This window comes from Phodopus roborovskii, unplaced genomic scaffold (assembly GCF_943737965.1).
Source record: "Phodopus roborovskii unplaced genomic scaffold, PHOROB, whole genome shotgun sequence".
NCBI classification, from domain to species: domain Eukaryota; kingdom Metazoa; phylum Chordata; class Mammalia; order Rodentia; family Cricetidae; genus Phodopus; species Phodopus roborovskii.
Genome location: NW_026126407.1, coordinates 60305001 through 60323131, shown reverse-complemented (window position 1 = coordinate 60323131; position 18131 = coordinate 60305001).

Genomic DNA, 18131 nt, shown 5'->3' with positions numbered 1-18131 from the left:
ATGGGCCAGAATGTGGGTTCAACAACCTCTCCACTTCTATGGAACTTCCTAGATCTGCTCTGAGCACACTGGACCCACATATCCATGCTGGACCCACCTATCTTGAGGTGGAACTCTGCCGGAGGTGACTCTGGGACCAGTTCAGGCCGAATTCCAACCACATCCTTCCCTGGGAACTCCCCAGGTGAGCTCTCTCCTATCACGGTTAAAATAAGGATCAGGATAAACAAATAGGCTGAATAGATGTTTATTCAGGGAGAAATAACTTACAACCTAGACAGATGAACACCAGCAAGTACCACCGGATGCTCTCCTGTCCGAGTCCCGCCAGCAAGAGAGCTTCCTCCTCCCCCCTCCCCCCTCCCTCCCCCCCCCCTCTTCCTCAGACCTTCCACAGGTCGCATCTGCCCATGGCTCCACCCCCAATGGGCGTGGTCAGTGTCACAGAATGACTATCTCACTACACTCTCCTATGTCCTAGCACTGGATAGTACAGTCCCCGTACACTACTCCATTCACCACTCAGAGCCTGCCTTCCCCTAACCCAAGAGAGCATGGATCATCCATCGAACGCCTCACCCAACTACAACCAGGGTAGAGAGAGAGAGACTCCACCTGCACCCACTGGAAGAAGCGATGGGAAGACAGCAATATAAGAAAACACCCAACAATAGAAAGACAAGCATGACACCACCAGAATCTAGGGACTCTACATCAACTTGACCTGAACACATCAAAGCAGATGAAGCAGAAGAGAACTACTTAAAAAATAACTTCGTGAAAATGATAGAGGCCCTCAAAAATAATATGAGAAAATTCCTTAAAGAAATGGAAGAAAAAACAAAAAATTGTAAGAAATAGAGGAAAACACCAAGCAAGAAATGAACAAATCTCTTCAAGAAGGTAAGGGAAGACAAGAAAAAAAAAAAAAGCAATCTAACAGATGAAGGACATATCCAAACAGTTCAAGACCTGGAAACTAAAATAAAGACAATAAAGAAAACAAAAAACTGAATGCTGGAAATAGAAAAACTGGGCAAATGATCAGGAACTACAGGTGCAAGCAAAATCAACAGAATGCAAGAGGTCAAAGAGAAAATTTCAGGCTCTGAAGGTAAACTAGAGGAAATAGAATCATCGACCAAAGAAAATCTAAAATCCAACAAATCCTTGACACAAAACATTCAGGGAATGTGGGACACTGTGAAAAGGCCAATGCTAAGAATAAAAGGCATAGAGGAAGGTGAAGAAGTCTAGCTCAAAGGTACAGAAAACATATTCAACAAAATCATTGAATAAAACTTTCCTAATCCAAAGGAGGACATGCCCATGTAAGTACAAGAAGCATACCGAACACCAAATAGACTGGACCAAAGAAAAAAAGACCCCTCAACACATAATGATCAAAACACCTAACATACAGAATAAAGAAAGACTATTAAGAGCAGGGAAGGAAAAAGGCCAAGTAACATATAAAGCCAGACCTATCAAAATTACACCTGACTTCTCCATTGAAACTCTCAAGGCCAGCAGGTCCTGCATAGATGTTATACCAGTACTAAGAGTCCACAGATGCCACCCCCAGGCTACTGTACTCAGCAAAACGCTCAATCACTATACACAGAGAAAACAAGATATTCAATAACAAAGCCAGATTTTCACAATATGTATCTGAAACCCAGCCCAACAGAAGGCTCTGGAAGGAAAACTCCAACCCAAAGAAGTTAACTATGCTCATAAAGGCATAGGAAATAGATAATCCCACTTCACCAGAACCCAAAGAATAAATCAGGGCAAATATATTCACAATACCAACAACAACAACAAACCTAAAACAAACAAGAATTAACAATCTTTGGTCCTTACTTTCCCTCAACATTAATGGTCTTAACTCGCCTATAAAAAAAAAAAAAAAAAAAAAAAAAAACCCAGGCTAACAAAATGGATACAAAGACAGAATCCATTCTTCTGCTGCATACAAGAAACACATCTAAGCTTAAAAGACAGACATTACCTCATAGTAAAGTTTTGGGGAAAGACCTTCCAATCAAACGAACCCAAGCAGGTGTAGCCAAGTATCTAACAAGTTAGACTTCAAACCAAAATAAATCAAAAGGGATGAAGAAGGTCATTTTTTGTATTCATCACAGGAGAAATCCATCAGTACAAAGTCTCAATTCTGAACATCTATGCCCCAAATACAAAGGCACTCACATTCATAAAAGAAATGCTACTAAAACTCAAAGCTCACATAAAACCTCACACACTCATAGTGGGAAACTTGAACACCCCACACACTCATCACTAGACAGGACCACCAGACAGAAACTTAACAAAGAAACAAAAGAACATTCCATGCAAATGTTCTATAGAACATTCCATGCAAATGCAAAAGAATTCTTCTCAGCTCCACATGAAACCTTCTCTAAAATCAACCACATACTAGGCAACATAACAAACCTCAACATATGCAAAAAAAAAAAAAAAAAAAAAAGGAATAGTCCCCTGTATCTTATCAGACCACTATGCTTTAAAGTTGGAATTCAACAACAACACAGATCACAGAAACCCTACAAACTCATGGTAACTGAACAATGCACAATTGCATCATACCTGTGTCAAAGAAGAAATAAAGACAGAAATTAAAGACTTCCTAAGAATTCAACGAGAATGAGGACACAACATACCCAAACTTATGGAACACCTTGAAAGCAGTGTTATGAGGGAAGCTCATTGCACCAAGCTCATTGCAGAAAACAGAGGATAGTCATATTAGAGAATTAACAGAGCAACTGAAAGCCTTAGGAAAAAAAGAAGCAAACTAATCCAGGAGGAGTAGACACCAGGAAATAATCAATTTGAGAGATGAACTCAATAAAGTAGAAATCAGGAAAATAATACAAAAAAAATCAATGCAACAAAGAGTTGGTTTTTCGAGAAAATCAACAAGACAGACAAACTTTTATACAAACTAACCAAAAAGCAGAGAGAGAACATGCAAATTAACAAAATAAGAAACAAAAAGGGGAACATAACAATGGACACAAAGGAAATCCAATTTTTAGGTCATACTTTGAAAACCTGTACTCCACAAAATTTGAAAATTCAAAAGAAATGGACACATTTCTGGATAGCTATCACTTACCAAAATTAAATCAAGAACAGATAAGCAACTTAAATAGACCTATAACCCCTAATGAAATAGAAGCAGTCATCAAAAGCCTCCCAACCAAAAAAAAAAAAAGCCCAGGGCCAGATGACTTCAGTGCAGAATTCTAGCAGAAATTCAAAGAAGAGCTAATACCAATACTCCTCAAATTGTTCCACACAATAGAAGCAGAATGTTCATTACCAAACTCTTTCTACAAGGCTACAAATACCTTGGTACCCAAGCCATACAAAGACACAACTAAGAAAAAGAACTATAGACCAATATCCCTCATGAACACTGATGCAAAAATACACAATAAAGTAGGGGCAATTCGAATCCAAGGGGACATCAGAGAAATCATCCACCAAGACCAAGCAGGCTTCATCCCTGGGTTGCAGGGATGGTTCAACAAATGAAAATCTATCAATGTGATCCACCATATAAATAAACTGAAAAAGAAAAGCCACATGATCATCTCACTAGATGCTGAAAAAGCCTTTTACAAAATTCAACACCCTTTCAAGATAAAGGTCTTGGAGAGATCAGGGATAACAGGGACATACCTAAACATAATAAAAGCAATATACAGTAAACCAACAACCAACATCAAACTGAGTAGAAAGAAGCTTAAGGTGGTTCCTCTAAAATCAGGAACAAGACAAGGCTGCCCTCTCTCTCCATATCTCTTCAATATTGTACTTGAAGTTCTAGATAAAGCAATAAGACAACAAAAAGGAGACCAAAGGAATACAAATTGGAAAGGAAGAAGTCAAATTGTCTCTATTTGCAGATGGTGTGATAATTTACATAAGCAATCCAATAAACTCTACCAGGGAACTCCTACAGCTAGCTGATAAACACCTTCAGCAAACTAGCAGGATAACAGATGACAAAGGGGCTGAGAAAGAAATCAGAGAAACATCACCCTTTACAATAGCCACAAACAACATAAAATATCTTGGGGTAACACCAAAAAAAAGGGAAAAATCTATATAACACTTTAAATACCTTTGTGTCTTTAAAGAATGAAATTAAAGAAGATACCAGAAAATGGAAAGATCTCCCATGTTCTTGGATAGGTAGGATTCAATGCAATCCCCATCAAACTCACAGCAAAATTCTTCACTCATCTTGAAAGGATAATAATCAAATTTATATGGAAAAACAAAATACCTGGATAGCAAAAACAACCCTGTACAATAAAGGAACTTTAGGAGGTATCATTATCCCCAACTGCAAGCTCTACTATAGAGCTATAGTCCTGAAAACAGCTTGGTATTGGCAGAGAAATAGACAGGCAGACTGATGGAATTGAATCAAAAATCCTGATATTAACCCACACACTTATAAACACCTGATTTTTTACAAAACAGCAAACATTATACAATGGAAGGAGGAAAGTGTCTTCAACAAATGGTGCTGGCACAACTGGATGATGGTGTGTAGAAGACTGCAGATAGACCCATGTCTATCACCATGCACAAAACTTAAGTCCAAATGGATCAAAGAACTCAACATAAATCCAGCCACACTGAACCTCTTAGAAGAGAAAGTGGGAAGTGATCCTGAACAAATTGGTACAGGATACTACTTCCTGAACATAACACCAGTAGCACAGACACTGAGATCGACAATTAATAAATGAAACCTCCTCAAACTGAGACAATTCTATAAGGCAAAGGACACAGTTGACAAGACCAAACAGCAGCCCACAGACTGGGAAAATATCTTCACCAACCCCACATCTGACAGAGGGGGTGGAGTCAGTGAATGGAGAGGGAGTTAGGAGAAATAGAAGGGGATGAGAAGATAACAGGAAGATTGAGTCGGGGGGGGGGCGGCAAATAGACGAGATCGAAAAAAAAGAGATACCATAATAGAGGGAGCCATTATAGGTTTGAAGAGAAAACTAGAAAACTGACTATAGAGAAATGTCCAGATACCTACAAGGATGACCCCAACTAACAATCTGAGCAACAGTGGAAAGGCTACCTTAAATGCCCTTCCCTGATAATGAGATTGATAACTAACTTATGTGCCATCATAGAGCCCTCATCTAGTAGCTGATGGAAATAGAAGCAGACATCCACAGCTAAACACTGAACCAAACTCCTGGAATCCAGTTGCAGAGAGGGAGGAGTGATAAGAAAAGGGGAAAGACCAGGCTACAGAAACCCACAGAGACAGCTAACGTGAACAAGGGGGAGCTCATGGACCCCCCAGATGATAGCTGGGAAACCAGCATTGAACTGACTCAGACACCCTGATCATGGGTCTCAGTTAGAAGGCCTGGGCAGTCTAAGGTACCTCTGACAGTGGAACCAGGATGTATCCCTGGTGCATGAAAGGACTTTGGGAGCACATTTTCCATGGAAGGATACTCCCTTAACCTAGAGGCAGGAGGGAGGCCCTAGACCCTACTCCAAATGACTTGACAGATTTTGATGATCTCTCCAGGAACACCCTCCCTGTGGAGATTGGGGGGACATGGCACTGGAGGGGGTGGGGGGTCATGGGAGGTAGGGAGAGGGAACTGGGATCGATATATAAAATAAGAAAAAATAATAAATATAGATAAAAAGGAAAAGGAATATTATAGAAAAATATTCCACCAAATATTTCCCCCTTGTGAGTACTGGTATAAAAAGCTGGTCCAGAGAGCTCCTTGTTCATGCCTAGTTGGATATTTTAATCATCTGACCTTCATAAGTGTGGTCATTACCATGTGTGCCAGTCAGCTTTATAGCATCCTGTACAGTGAATGAGGAGAGAAGACCATGATTAAGTGACCACAAAGAAACAGGGATCTAGTGCAAGCTTAATAGAGAAACCATCCCCTCAAACAGGAAAGCCCAAGCTGTGTTCTATACAAGTGGCAGTGGAACGCTGGACCAGAAGAATGGTGCAATGAATCACCCAGTCCTACAAAGGTGCCTTGTCTGCATGGTGGAAATTCTTGAAAAATGGCTCATCGAGTAAGAATTCATCCTAAGTGGAGACACTGCTTTACAACCCATCACAATATGCAGGTGTTGATGGTTTTCTTTTTAATATTTAATTTACTACAGTAGAGGTATGAATAATGGTACTTTAAAATTGTTTCTTTTATTTTTGAACTTATAATTATACCATTTCCCCATTCCCTTTTCTCCCTACCAGCCATCATATGTACCCCTCCTTTCTCTCTTTCAAATTCAAGGCCTCTTTTTCCATTAATTGCTGTGTACATAAATTATGGGTTTTTTTTTTCAATTTTATTTATTTGGTTTTTCTGTAGCTTTGGAGACTGACATGGAACTTGCTTTGTAGACCATGCTGGCATTGAACTCACAGAGATCTGCCTGTCTCTGCCTCTCAGTGGTGGGATTAATGGTGTATATTACCTCCACCCAGTTATATGCATAAATTTATATGTATTACATATATCTTCCTAAATATAACCTGCTTGGTCTGTATATTATTTTGTATATGTTTTCAGGGCTGACCATTTAGTATTGAATGAGCTGGTGTGTTTATCCCTGGGAAAGACTATTTCTCCCAGTCTCAACATTTCTTAATGTCCTGCAGGTCTTTGTCTAGGATTAAGCCCTCATGGTCTTTTCCCTGTCCACATTAGCATTGTCTATTGGTATCATCCTTAGTCAGCTCATATTTGCCCAGTCATGTTGGTGAGACTTTATAAGTGTAGCTTCTGACATTCCTAGGAAACACAATTTGACAGCAAACTCATTCATTGATCCTCCACCTGTTCTACAGTGTTATCTAAGACTTAGGTGTAGAGCTGTTTTGTGGAAGTATCCACTGGGACTGTGTTTTGTTTTAAGTCTTTATTTACTTAGTATACAGTGTTCTGCCTGCAAGCCAGAAGAGGGCACCAGATCTCATTACAGATGGTTGTGAGCCACCAAGTGGTTCCTGGGAATTCAACTCAGGACCTCAGGAAGAGCAGTCAGTTACTCTTAACCTCTGGGTCCCTGTAGCACAAGTTCTAATAGGGGTTAATAATAAAAATCTCGCTAGCTCTGTGCTCTGATGCTCATGAAAGTTTTATTTGTTAGATCATAAACAAGTATCACTACAGGACAAAAATCACTCCAGTGATTTTCATATCACTGCCACACTTTCTGCTCACTACAAAGTGTACTGAATGAGTTTTCTTTTTGTCCCTACCCTGGTCTAAGAGGTAAGTTCTTTAAACAGCCCACAAAAACCCTGCCCAGTGAGTTCCTATTGCCAATATGTGTTATCAGCTTCTGTTCTACCAGCCTTGGAAAACATGATGACTCCTGTTCACCAGTTGTGATAATAGATACTTTTGACTCTCTATAGATCACTCCATCTGAAATAACAATGACATGTGTAGGGCACATGACCCAGTCAAAGATGGCACTGAGGGGTGTGAATCCTGAGTTGTTTATAAAACAAGATGATTGTTTGCTTAGATCAAACCAGATAAGGTCACTGCATGAACAGCTCCTGTTCACTAGGTAAAGCTGACCTTTTTTAAAACCATTGGTTGGCTGTTTTCCCTTCTCTGCAGATTTCCCTTTAAAAGATACCTGCTATGGGACAATAAATGAATTCCTACTTGTCTAGACTCCCTGTTGTGTCTGATTGTTTCTGGGAGGCTGGGAAATGGGCAGGCAGTGCATTTACCTTTCCTTGGACCCAGCTGAGCTTTCTGTAGCTAGACTAAGACCCCTGTATCTGGCACCTCAACTTGGGGCAAGAAAGACCTATCTATATCTTAGCCGAGGCCAAGAGGTCTCTCAGAGTAAATGAGAAACTAAGTATTGGTAAATCTATTTTCAGTAAAAAAGGGAGAAGGGGAAGGACCAAAGAAGTCCTCCAAAGATGAAATGAGGAGGGATGGATCAAACCATCTGCCCTAGATAACTCCAGACCCCTGCCTTATGCTCCCAGGATCAAGGAGATTGGGTCTGCCTATACCACCCTCAGGGAAAATCCTCAGGACTTGGACCCATATAATCGACCAGACAACAGAAGGTGGAGCCCTGGAGGTCTGGTTTATGCAGAAGCCTACCAGGTAGACTTGGACCCTGGGCCCTGAAGCCCTCTAGACTGGTATCCTTGGAAAGCCAAAGATCTTAAAGAGCTCTGCAAGGTTGTGGTGGAAAATGGCCCTAATTCCCCTTGGGCACAGACCCTGTTGCAGACATCACTTATCATCCCTGCATCCCTAAGAATTGGCTGGATGTGACTAAGGCAATCCTCCCTAGTTCTCAGTTTATCAAATGGAATGAAGCATGCAAGCTGAGGCAAATAGGCAAGCTAACCCCACTATCCCTATTACCTATGTTATGCAGTCAGGGACAGGAGAAGGTTATCACACTAGGGTCCTGCAAGCGGGGATCCCTGGGACATATTGGGATCAGACAGGCTGGGTTGAATGCCTGGGCTACACTGGATGATGGGCCTACTGAATCCCCCATAGCTGGGTGATGGGAGAAGTCATTCTGTAAATATGTTTCTCTTATTGGTTAATGAATAAAGCACTGTTGGCAAGATAGGTGGAACTAGGAGACCAAGAAGGAGGAGATTCAAGATGGAGGACCTATAGGGTAGTACACTGGGCTCTCTCCGGTAAAATGAGACAACATGGAAATACTTAGATTAATAGAAATGGGTTAATATTTAAGACAGAGCTAGCCAGTAAGAAACGCTAGTAACTGGCCAACAACATTATAGCAAATACAGCATCTCTGTGTATTAATTGGGGCTAGCTCAGCAGAGGGCAGGCCCACAGAAAAATATACTCTTAACAGCTTGGGTGAGGCAGAAGCCCAGCAAGCCTTTGCCAGAGTTTATAGACCAGGTCCAACAGAACATTCAATGTAAGCTGCTGCCAGGAGACCTCAGAGAACAATTTATCAAACTGCTGGTATGGGAAGAGATGAGTGGGGACCATAGAATGGCCTGCAGGGGATTAAAAGACAGTTCCCTGAGCCTCCCAAGATGTAGGTACTCAGCAACACTAATCCCAGTCTCTGTCCCTGACATTACAGGCATAGTCAACCGCCATGATGGAGGCCATCACCCAGGCCCTGGCAACCCAGGGTCAAGGGTCCTCAAGGACACCGGGAAAAGGGGCATTCTTTAGATGTGGGCAAAAGACACTGTCCTCAACACCTCCCTCAACAGGCCAAAATGGGCTAAGCCCCTCTCCACCCTATGCAGGAAGGGATATCATTGGAAGAAGGACTATAGATCAAAATTTGACCTGGAGGGCAAGCCTTTAAACTAAAGGAGGGGCAGCCCTGTTTAAAAAATAGGGAGGAAGCCCCTCTAATGGTAGAATTGGAAAGTTTCATGCTCTGACAGAACAAGCACACTGGACTGTCCCCCTGATTGAAGGACTTTGCCCAAAAGTAACCATTTTTATAGGTAGTAAAAAAGTTTCATTGTTTGGTAGACACAGGGGCAGACAGGATAGTACTCCAGGAGGAGGAAGTACCTTCCACCTGGGAGCTTGCACCTGTGTCCTTGGTTTTGTGGATGGGAGGTAACTTCCAATCAAGAGAAACAGTGGCGTTAATACTCCTGACCAGCCCAGACAGGACCTTATTGTCAATTAGCTGGGACAAGACATGCTGGGTCAAATAGACTCTGTTGTGACAACAGATAATCTGGCTTTTTATGAGAATATCCTGGAAGAGAAAGAGGACAAAGGGTGGGTAAGGACCTAAAGGGGGTCACAGAGAAGGATCTTTTCTACCTCTACAACTACAGCGGGGGAGACTGAGAAGTCAATCTTGGCATACCCCCAATCCTAAGGGCCACTGTCCCCTGAGTGCCACCGGGAAAACCCATATGGGTGGAGTACTGGCTGCTGACTAAGTCTAAATTACTAGCACTTCATCAGCTAGTGGATAAACAATTAAGGCTGTGACATATCTGCCCTTCTATGAGCCCATGGAACACCCCAGTGTTTGTAATTTAAAAAATGTCAGGGCTTGGCGCATGCTCCAAGATTTGTGCAAGATAAATGAGAGAATAGAACTGGTGGGCACCCTCTTAAGGAGCATGCCCTGGATTCCTGCTATTTCCACAGATAATTGATATTCAGGATTGCTTCTTTTCTTTTCAAAGAAATAAAAGGTCATTTATTCTGAGTCAAATGAGTGACCATGACCCAGTAATATGGATTAAGTTGCTCTGAGTAAAATGTTCTAACATGGAAGTAGTTATGTGAACCTCTATAATTACAGAAGAAAAGAAAGCCATTAGCCAAAGTGCTTTTCAAACACACTGGTAGGAACTCTTTTTTTTTTCCTTTTTTTTTAATTATTTTGTCTTATTTTACATATTGATCCCAGTTCCTTCTCCCTCCCCCCCCCCCAAATTTGAGTCAGGGGAGGAACAGATGAAGAAAAGAGAGAAAGAGAGAAAGAGAGAGGGCATAAAAGAGGGAGCTGTTAATCCAGATGCAGAGAGGAAGGAGTGATAAGAAAATTTGGACAAGACCAGGCTACAGAAACCCACAGAGACAGCTGATGTGAACAAGGGGGAGCTCATGGACCCCCAGATGATAGCTGGGAAACCAGCATTGGACTGACTCAGACACCCTGATCATGGGTCTCAGTTAAAGGCCTGGGCAGTCTAAGAGACCTCTGACAGTGGAACCAAGATGTATCCCTGGTACACGGAAGGACTTTGGGAACACATTTCCCATGGAAGGATACTCCCTTAACCTAGAGGCAGGAAGGAGGGCCTAGTCCCTACTCCAAATTGTTATGAGTATGTTTTTCCCTGCTGGTCTGGTCCCATAGCCATGCCAGCCCCAAATAACACACAGAGACGCTGTATATAATGCTGTTAGCCTGTTACTAGCATTTCTTATTGAATACTTCTGTCTTAATTATTAAACCATTTCTATTAATCTAAGTACTTCCACATGGTCTTATCTTACCAGAGAGAGGGCCCGGACCTCTGTTCTCTCAAGTCTCTACATGTTGACTCCTCCCTACTACTTCCTCAAATCCTCCTTGTCTCCTAGTCCTGCCTATCTTACTTTCCTATTGGCCAACAGTTCTTTATTCATTAGCCAGTAAGAGAAACATATTTACAGAATGACATCTCCCATCATCAAATGACTTGACAGATTTGGTTGGAGGATTGCTTTCTCTGTTTTTTAATTATTCCAAATCAGATCAATGTTTTGAATGGATAGTGCTATCACAGCTTTCTGTAAGTAGTATCAATACTCTCTTAAAGCCTGTGCTAAAGTCAAAGGATTCAATAATATATGCTTACATGCATAATTTAATTTTGGGACATGGGGATCCAGCATATCTGAAAGGCTTTGCGACACAGATGCTCCAATTGCTTTAAAAAATGAGGTTTTACATCTTACCCCTGCCAGAATGGCTAAAATTAGAAACACCAGTGATGACTTATGTTGGAGAGTATGTGGAGAAAGGGGAACACTCCTCCACTGCTGGTGGGAGTGCAAACTCATACAGCCATTTTGGAGATCAGTATGTCGGTTCCTCAGGAAAATGGGAATTAGTTTACCACAGGACCCAGCAATCCCCCTCTTAGGCATATACCCAAAGGATTCACATCAATGCAACAAAGACATCTGTTCAACTATGTTCATAGCAGCACTATTTGTAATAGCAAGAACCTGGAAGCAACCTAGGTGCCCCTCAATTGAAGAATGGTTAATGAAGATGTGGCACATCTACACAATGGAATACTACTCTGCAGAAAAAAATAATGGTATCTTGAAATTCGCAGGCAAGTGGATGGCACTTGAAGAAACCATCCTGAATGAGGTAACCCAGTCACAAAAAGAGAAACACAGTATGTACTCACTCATATATGGATTTTAGAACTAGATCAAGTGATCACCAGCCTATAATTCACATCACCAGAGGAACTAGGATACAAGATGTATTCTAAGAGATTCATATAAAGTCCCTCACAGAACTGGGAAGGGACAAGTCCCCCAGAGCTCAGGTAAAGTGGGGGAGGACAGCGAATGGAGAGAGAAGTAGGAGAAAATGAGGGGGAGGAGAGGAAGGCATGTGCGACCAGGAGGATTGAGCCTGGTTAGGAATGGAAAATAGAAAAGAGAGAGAGACAGAGACACAGAGAGAGAACATAAAAGAGGGAGCCAATATTGGTTTGAAGATAAAGTTGAACACAAAGAAAGGTCGAGGGAACTACAAGACTGCTCCCAACTAACAATCTCAACTTCCGTGGAAAGGCTATCATAAATGCCCTTCCCGGAGAGTGAGATCAACAACTAACTTCTCCATGGAGCCCTCAACTAATGCCTGTTGAAAATAGGAGCAAACACCCATACATAAACACTGAGTCGAACTAGAACCCAGAAGCAGATGGAGAGGACAAGACCATGCGGTAGAAGTACATAGAGACAGCATACCTGAACAAGGAGGAGCTAAGGGCCACTAGACTGATAGCTGGGAAGCCAGCAGGGGACTGACTCGGACCCCCCCTGAATATGGGTCTCAGCCAGAAGGTCTGAGCAGTCTAAGAGACCTCAGACAGTGGAGCCAGGATGTATCCCTGGTGCACAAAAGGACTTTGCAAACATATCCCCCATGGAGGGATAACTGCCTTATTCTAGAGATAGGAGAGAAGCCCTAGTCCCTACTTCACAGGACCTGTCAGATCTACATGACCCCAACTGGATGGCATTCCCCTACATGTGGTATTGTGGTGGGGGGTTGGGAGGGGAGGGTGTTTAGAGTGCATGTGAGAGGGCAGAGAGGGTAAAAGGGAGGGAAGGAGGGAGGGAGGGCTGGAGGGGAGGGAGGGAGGGAGAGGGAACTGGGATCGACATGTAAAATAATAAATAAATAAATAAATAAACCGCTTTGACTCCAAAATTTAAGTTGAAGAACAAGTTACTAGGGAAAAGGATTTCTATTTTTGTTTCCACAGAAAATGAAAAGATGTGGATTCCTTCCAGACTAATGTGGTTTGATCACGCCAGACCGCCTGAAACAGAGTACAAGCTGATCCTACATTCCAAACAGCTGGACAAAACAGCCCTACAGACTACAGCTAGGATTTCTGAATCTTCTTCGAATCCCCCAAGACAGTGCCCCTTATCAGCAGGAAGTAGTTTGGAAAGAACGACGCCCAAATTCCCAAATATTGTGTATAAATGTTTGTTTTCATTTAATTGGACTTTGTTATATAAAATTAAATAAAAAAAATTATATATATAAAAAAATGAGGTTTTACTGTGGCCCTAGAAAAGGTTCAAAAGGTGACTCCCTTCAAAGTACACTGACACAGGCTAGCCCACTTAAGCCTTTTCTAGAGGTGCCTGAATCTATGACCCTGACCCAGCTCCAGCACTTACTAGGGGAGATTAATTGGCTGAGACCCTAGTTGTCAATCCCCACAGACAACCTGATACCCCTGTACACCCTGCTAAAGGACAATGCACCTCATGATAGTATAACTATAACAAAGGAACACCATGAGATGCTCTTTTGTCTTTGAAAAGGCCTTGGACAAATGCTCTCTAAGGAAGCATTCCATGACTAGGCCCTTGTCCCTCTGGCTGTTTGCTAGAGCCTCCCTGATTAAAGTGGTTCTAATCCAGGAGGGGGAGTCATTGGAATGGATCCACACATCTTTGGGAGGAATGCCCTGGGTCTACTCTCAGGCAAATCAGCTCACTATTATAAAGGTCAGGACCCAGGCCCAGCAACACTATAGATTAGGCCTCAATACTATCGTCTTCCTCTTTTGTGTGGCAGATGTTGAATGGTTTGCCTGGACTAACACCCACCTTGCTTTCATCTTAGAAGGATTTATGGGTAGTATTGATTGCCACTGTGGGCCATCCAAATGGGCTCCTCTTTTACAGAGACTACTCCTTAAGATGCCTTTCTTGTTTCCATCTGAGCCCATCTTGGAAGCCATTTGCATCTTCACTGACAGGGGCAGAGCAGGTTCTGCCTATGTTACCTTTAAGGGATACCAAGCGACACCAAGCCACCAAAGATTTCAACCCTGCCAGTGTTCTACTCAATATAAGAAAATACTGACTGTGACATTTCCAAGCCCTGCAATCTTTTTTCAGACAATGTCTGTGTGGTTAACTTACTTCCCCATATCCCTCAGGCACATATTAGGTTAGATAATAACCCTATATCCCCCCCCTCATGGTGACTCTTCAGGCCCTTTTAGAGGATTGAAAGGCACCAATTTACTTTCAACACCTTAGGGGGCATTCCAGCATTCCTGACTAAGTGCAATGAATGGGCAGATAGACTGGTGACAGCCCCAAAGTCTCCAACCCTACAGGAAGTCACTCAATTGCATGATATGGCCCATGTCAATGACCCTGTAAATGAAAAAAAGATAGCTCACACCTGCAAATCATGTCAACCATATCTAAGAGTTCCCCATCTACAACCGCCAGGAGATAACCCCATAGGTCTATGGCCCAATACCCTCTGGCAAACTGATGTTACTCATTTTCCAGCTTTTGGCAGACAGAAATATGTTTTTGTCTTCATAGACAATTATTCAGGGATCTGTTGGACCACTGTACATACAGGAGGGAAAAAAAACAAACATGTTCAAGCTCATTTCCTCCAATGTTTTGAAACCCTAGGATTACCCAGATTACCCACACAGGTTAAACTGATAATGGCCCCTGCTTTGCCAGTAATTTCATGGCAGAATTTTTCAATAGATGGCATATCAAACATACTACAGGAATACCTTACAACCCTCAGGGACAAGCAATTGTAGAAAGAAACCACCAATGTCTTAAAGAATAACGTTTAAAACAAAAAGGGGGACATAGACTGCCCATTCCTACTAACTAACACCCACAAGCCCATCCCACATATTTTCTCAGCCTAGACACATGGGGTAGGGCCTAGGCCCTGCCCCAAATGATATGACAGACTTTGAAGATTCCCCATGGAAGGCCTCACCTTCCCTAGGAAACAGGAAGGGGATGGGCTGGGGTTTGGTGGGGGTGATAGGAGAGGATGGGAGGGTAAGGGAACTGGGATTGACAATGTAAAACAACATTGCTTCAATTTTAAATTAAAAAAAGGAAAAAGGGGGGATCAGCCCCCATTTACAACTAGGAATGGCTTTATTTACTATTAATATTTTGAATTTTTCTAAGAGCGCAGTAACAAAATCTAAGTTCCAAAAACAATGGGGCCACCTAAACCCCAGACTCCCAAGTTAAGGTCAAATGGAAAGACCCACTAACATCTCAATGGAGGGGCCCAGACCCATTAATTACAATGGGAAGAGGATTTGGATGTGTCTTCCCCGTGGGGGAGGAGGTTCCCACAATGCAAGAGAATGACCAAGAACAGGTTGTCCAACAAGGAAAGGAAGCAACAATGGTGGTCAAGGCTTGTCTTCCGAAGTAAGAAGACCAATACAATGAAACCTAACCATGTACAAGGGCCTCAAACCCTTGAGAAGCTCTTGTGTTCTTTAAAAATTACAGATGATGTCCCACTTCCTGACTGTTCTGATGCTCCCTCTGCTGATGCTGACTGCTCCATTGACCACCTTCATCATCTCCAAAAGATGACATGGATGGTGATCAATGCCACCAATGTAGATGTCCTCAACAGCACCACAAATAAGACCCCAGACCTGGTGGCCCACACTCTTCTTCGATCCTCTGGCCCAAGGATCTTGGGGTGTGGAAGACTGGACTTCTCTTCATCAAGGATGGTCTGAATATAGAGGGTTGTGGGGGTGCAACATGCCCCACATATCAAACCTCCAATCCCCAGACGCTCACATGTTCCCAAGAGAGCACCTTTAAGGGACACTGACTTTTACATATGCCCAGGGATGGATGCCTGGATAAGGCAATTTTCACCCTGTTGGGTTTCTTTATAGTAATAACCTTAATTTGTGTCTTTGGGCCTTGCCTTTTCAATAGGCTTGTTAGACTAATCAGAACAAGAGACCCAACTGTGACATTGTGATAGGTTCAGCCCTGAGGATATCTTTCTTTTGAGTGAACCTTGACAAAAGGTGATATTACAAGTGAACCTCTCCAGAGGTGCCAAGAGCCTGTGCTTCAAAATGAGGTGGGCAGTAGTCTAAAACAAAAAGGAGGAATCTGTAGGACACATGAGCCAAATATGGCATTGAGGGGAAGTCAAGACGTCGAGCCCTGAGTCATTTACCAAAAAAAAAAAAAGATGATTGTTTGCCTAGTTTGAACCAGATGAGATCACTGCATGAACCTAGTGATAGGTAAGGCTAGGACACCTAGGTGCGTGATAGGCTGACCTTTAAAGCCATTGGCTGGCTGTTTTCCTTGCTCTGCAGTTTTGTTTTGTTTTGTTTTTGTTTTGTTTTGTTTTGTTTTCTTTAAAAGCTACCTACTATGGAACAATAAATGAGTTCCTGCTTGACTAGACTCCCTGCTGTGTCTGACCAGGATTCTGGGAGGCTGGGGAACTGGCACTTATCTTTCCTTGGACCCAGCTCAGCTTTCTGTGGCTGAGTTAAGACCCCTGCAGACATACACATCCAAAAGAAATTTATCTCTCAACAGGCTATGCAACCTAGTGACCTGAGTTCAATCCCTGGAGCCCACAAAAAGGTGAAAGGAGCAAACTGACTCTTAAAAGTCATTCTCTGGCACCACATTCTTGCTGTGAGGAGTGTATTTGTGAAGTGTGTGTGTGTGTGTGTGTGTGTGTGTGTGTGTGTTGCCTAGATCAAGAGAAAAGATAGAAATGATAAAGAACCTAAATGTCCATCAGGAAGAGCTCTGAGTAAATAGACCTTTGATGGTTTCTCACTGAGGACAGTTCTGATGCCTTGATTGAACACTGGCAAGGCAAAGTGTAAATACTGTAAAATGGAAGCAGAGGCCCAGGAACACCACACACACACACACACACACACACACACACACACACACACACACATTCTTGAGTTATCTGTGAATGAAAGGTGAAAAGGAATATGGAATCTGGGAAGTGTAAAGGGAGGTACATTGACACTAGCATCTTATTTTTATATTTTTGGTTGTGAGTCTAGCCTAACCTTTAATGGCTGAGCCATCTCTCCAGCCTGGCAGAACATCTGGCAGACTCTTCCATGAAGCAGGAACCCTGAAACTGTCCCATTTTCCTTTTCAAGTTCAGCAGTCACTTTTCCATGGGTTCTGCATGTCCACTTTATATAGCATACAGTCAAACAGTCCAGTCAAGAGTATGTCTTGCCCAAATGGCTATTCTTGCCATGGCGAAGGCACTCTCTTTACAGCAAAGACCATTAATAGATATCCATTAACTTTTTTGTTTTAATTTGTTGTTGTTGTTTGTTTTTCAGGACAGGGTTTCTCTGTATAGCCCTAGCTCTCCTGGTACTCACTCTGTAAAACAAGCTGTACTTAAACTCAGAGATCAGCCTGCCCCTGCCTCCCTGAGTGCTGGAATTGGAGGTGTGCACCATCACTGCCAAGCTCCATTAAGGTATATTAAACTTAGTTATAGATATGTCTTAGTTAGGGTTTTATTACTGTGAAGAGACACTATGACCATGGTAATGCTTATAAAGGAAAATATTTAATTGGGGAACAAGATAAAAAAGTGAGCCACTAGGCCTGGCTTGAGCTTCTGAAACCTCAAAGCCTGCCCCCCAATGACATACTTCCTCCAACAAGGCCACACTTACTTCAAGAACGTCACATCTCCAACAATAAAAGATAGCTTTGGCCAAAAGATTTGTGATACTGATGTATTAAAAGCCACACACACACACACACACACACACACACACACACACACACACACACACTAAAAAAAGATCCTCCCTACCAGATACAGAAAGAAGAAAAGATAGTTATAATTCATTCAAATATCTGGACCTGGTATCTGAAGGAAAGTTGGTTTCAATATATGTAAATATGTAGAAGGGAAGTGGATACCCAGAAACATTCATTAGGGGTTCTATAATGACTCAC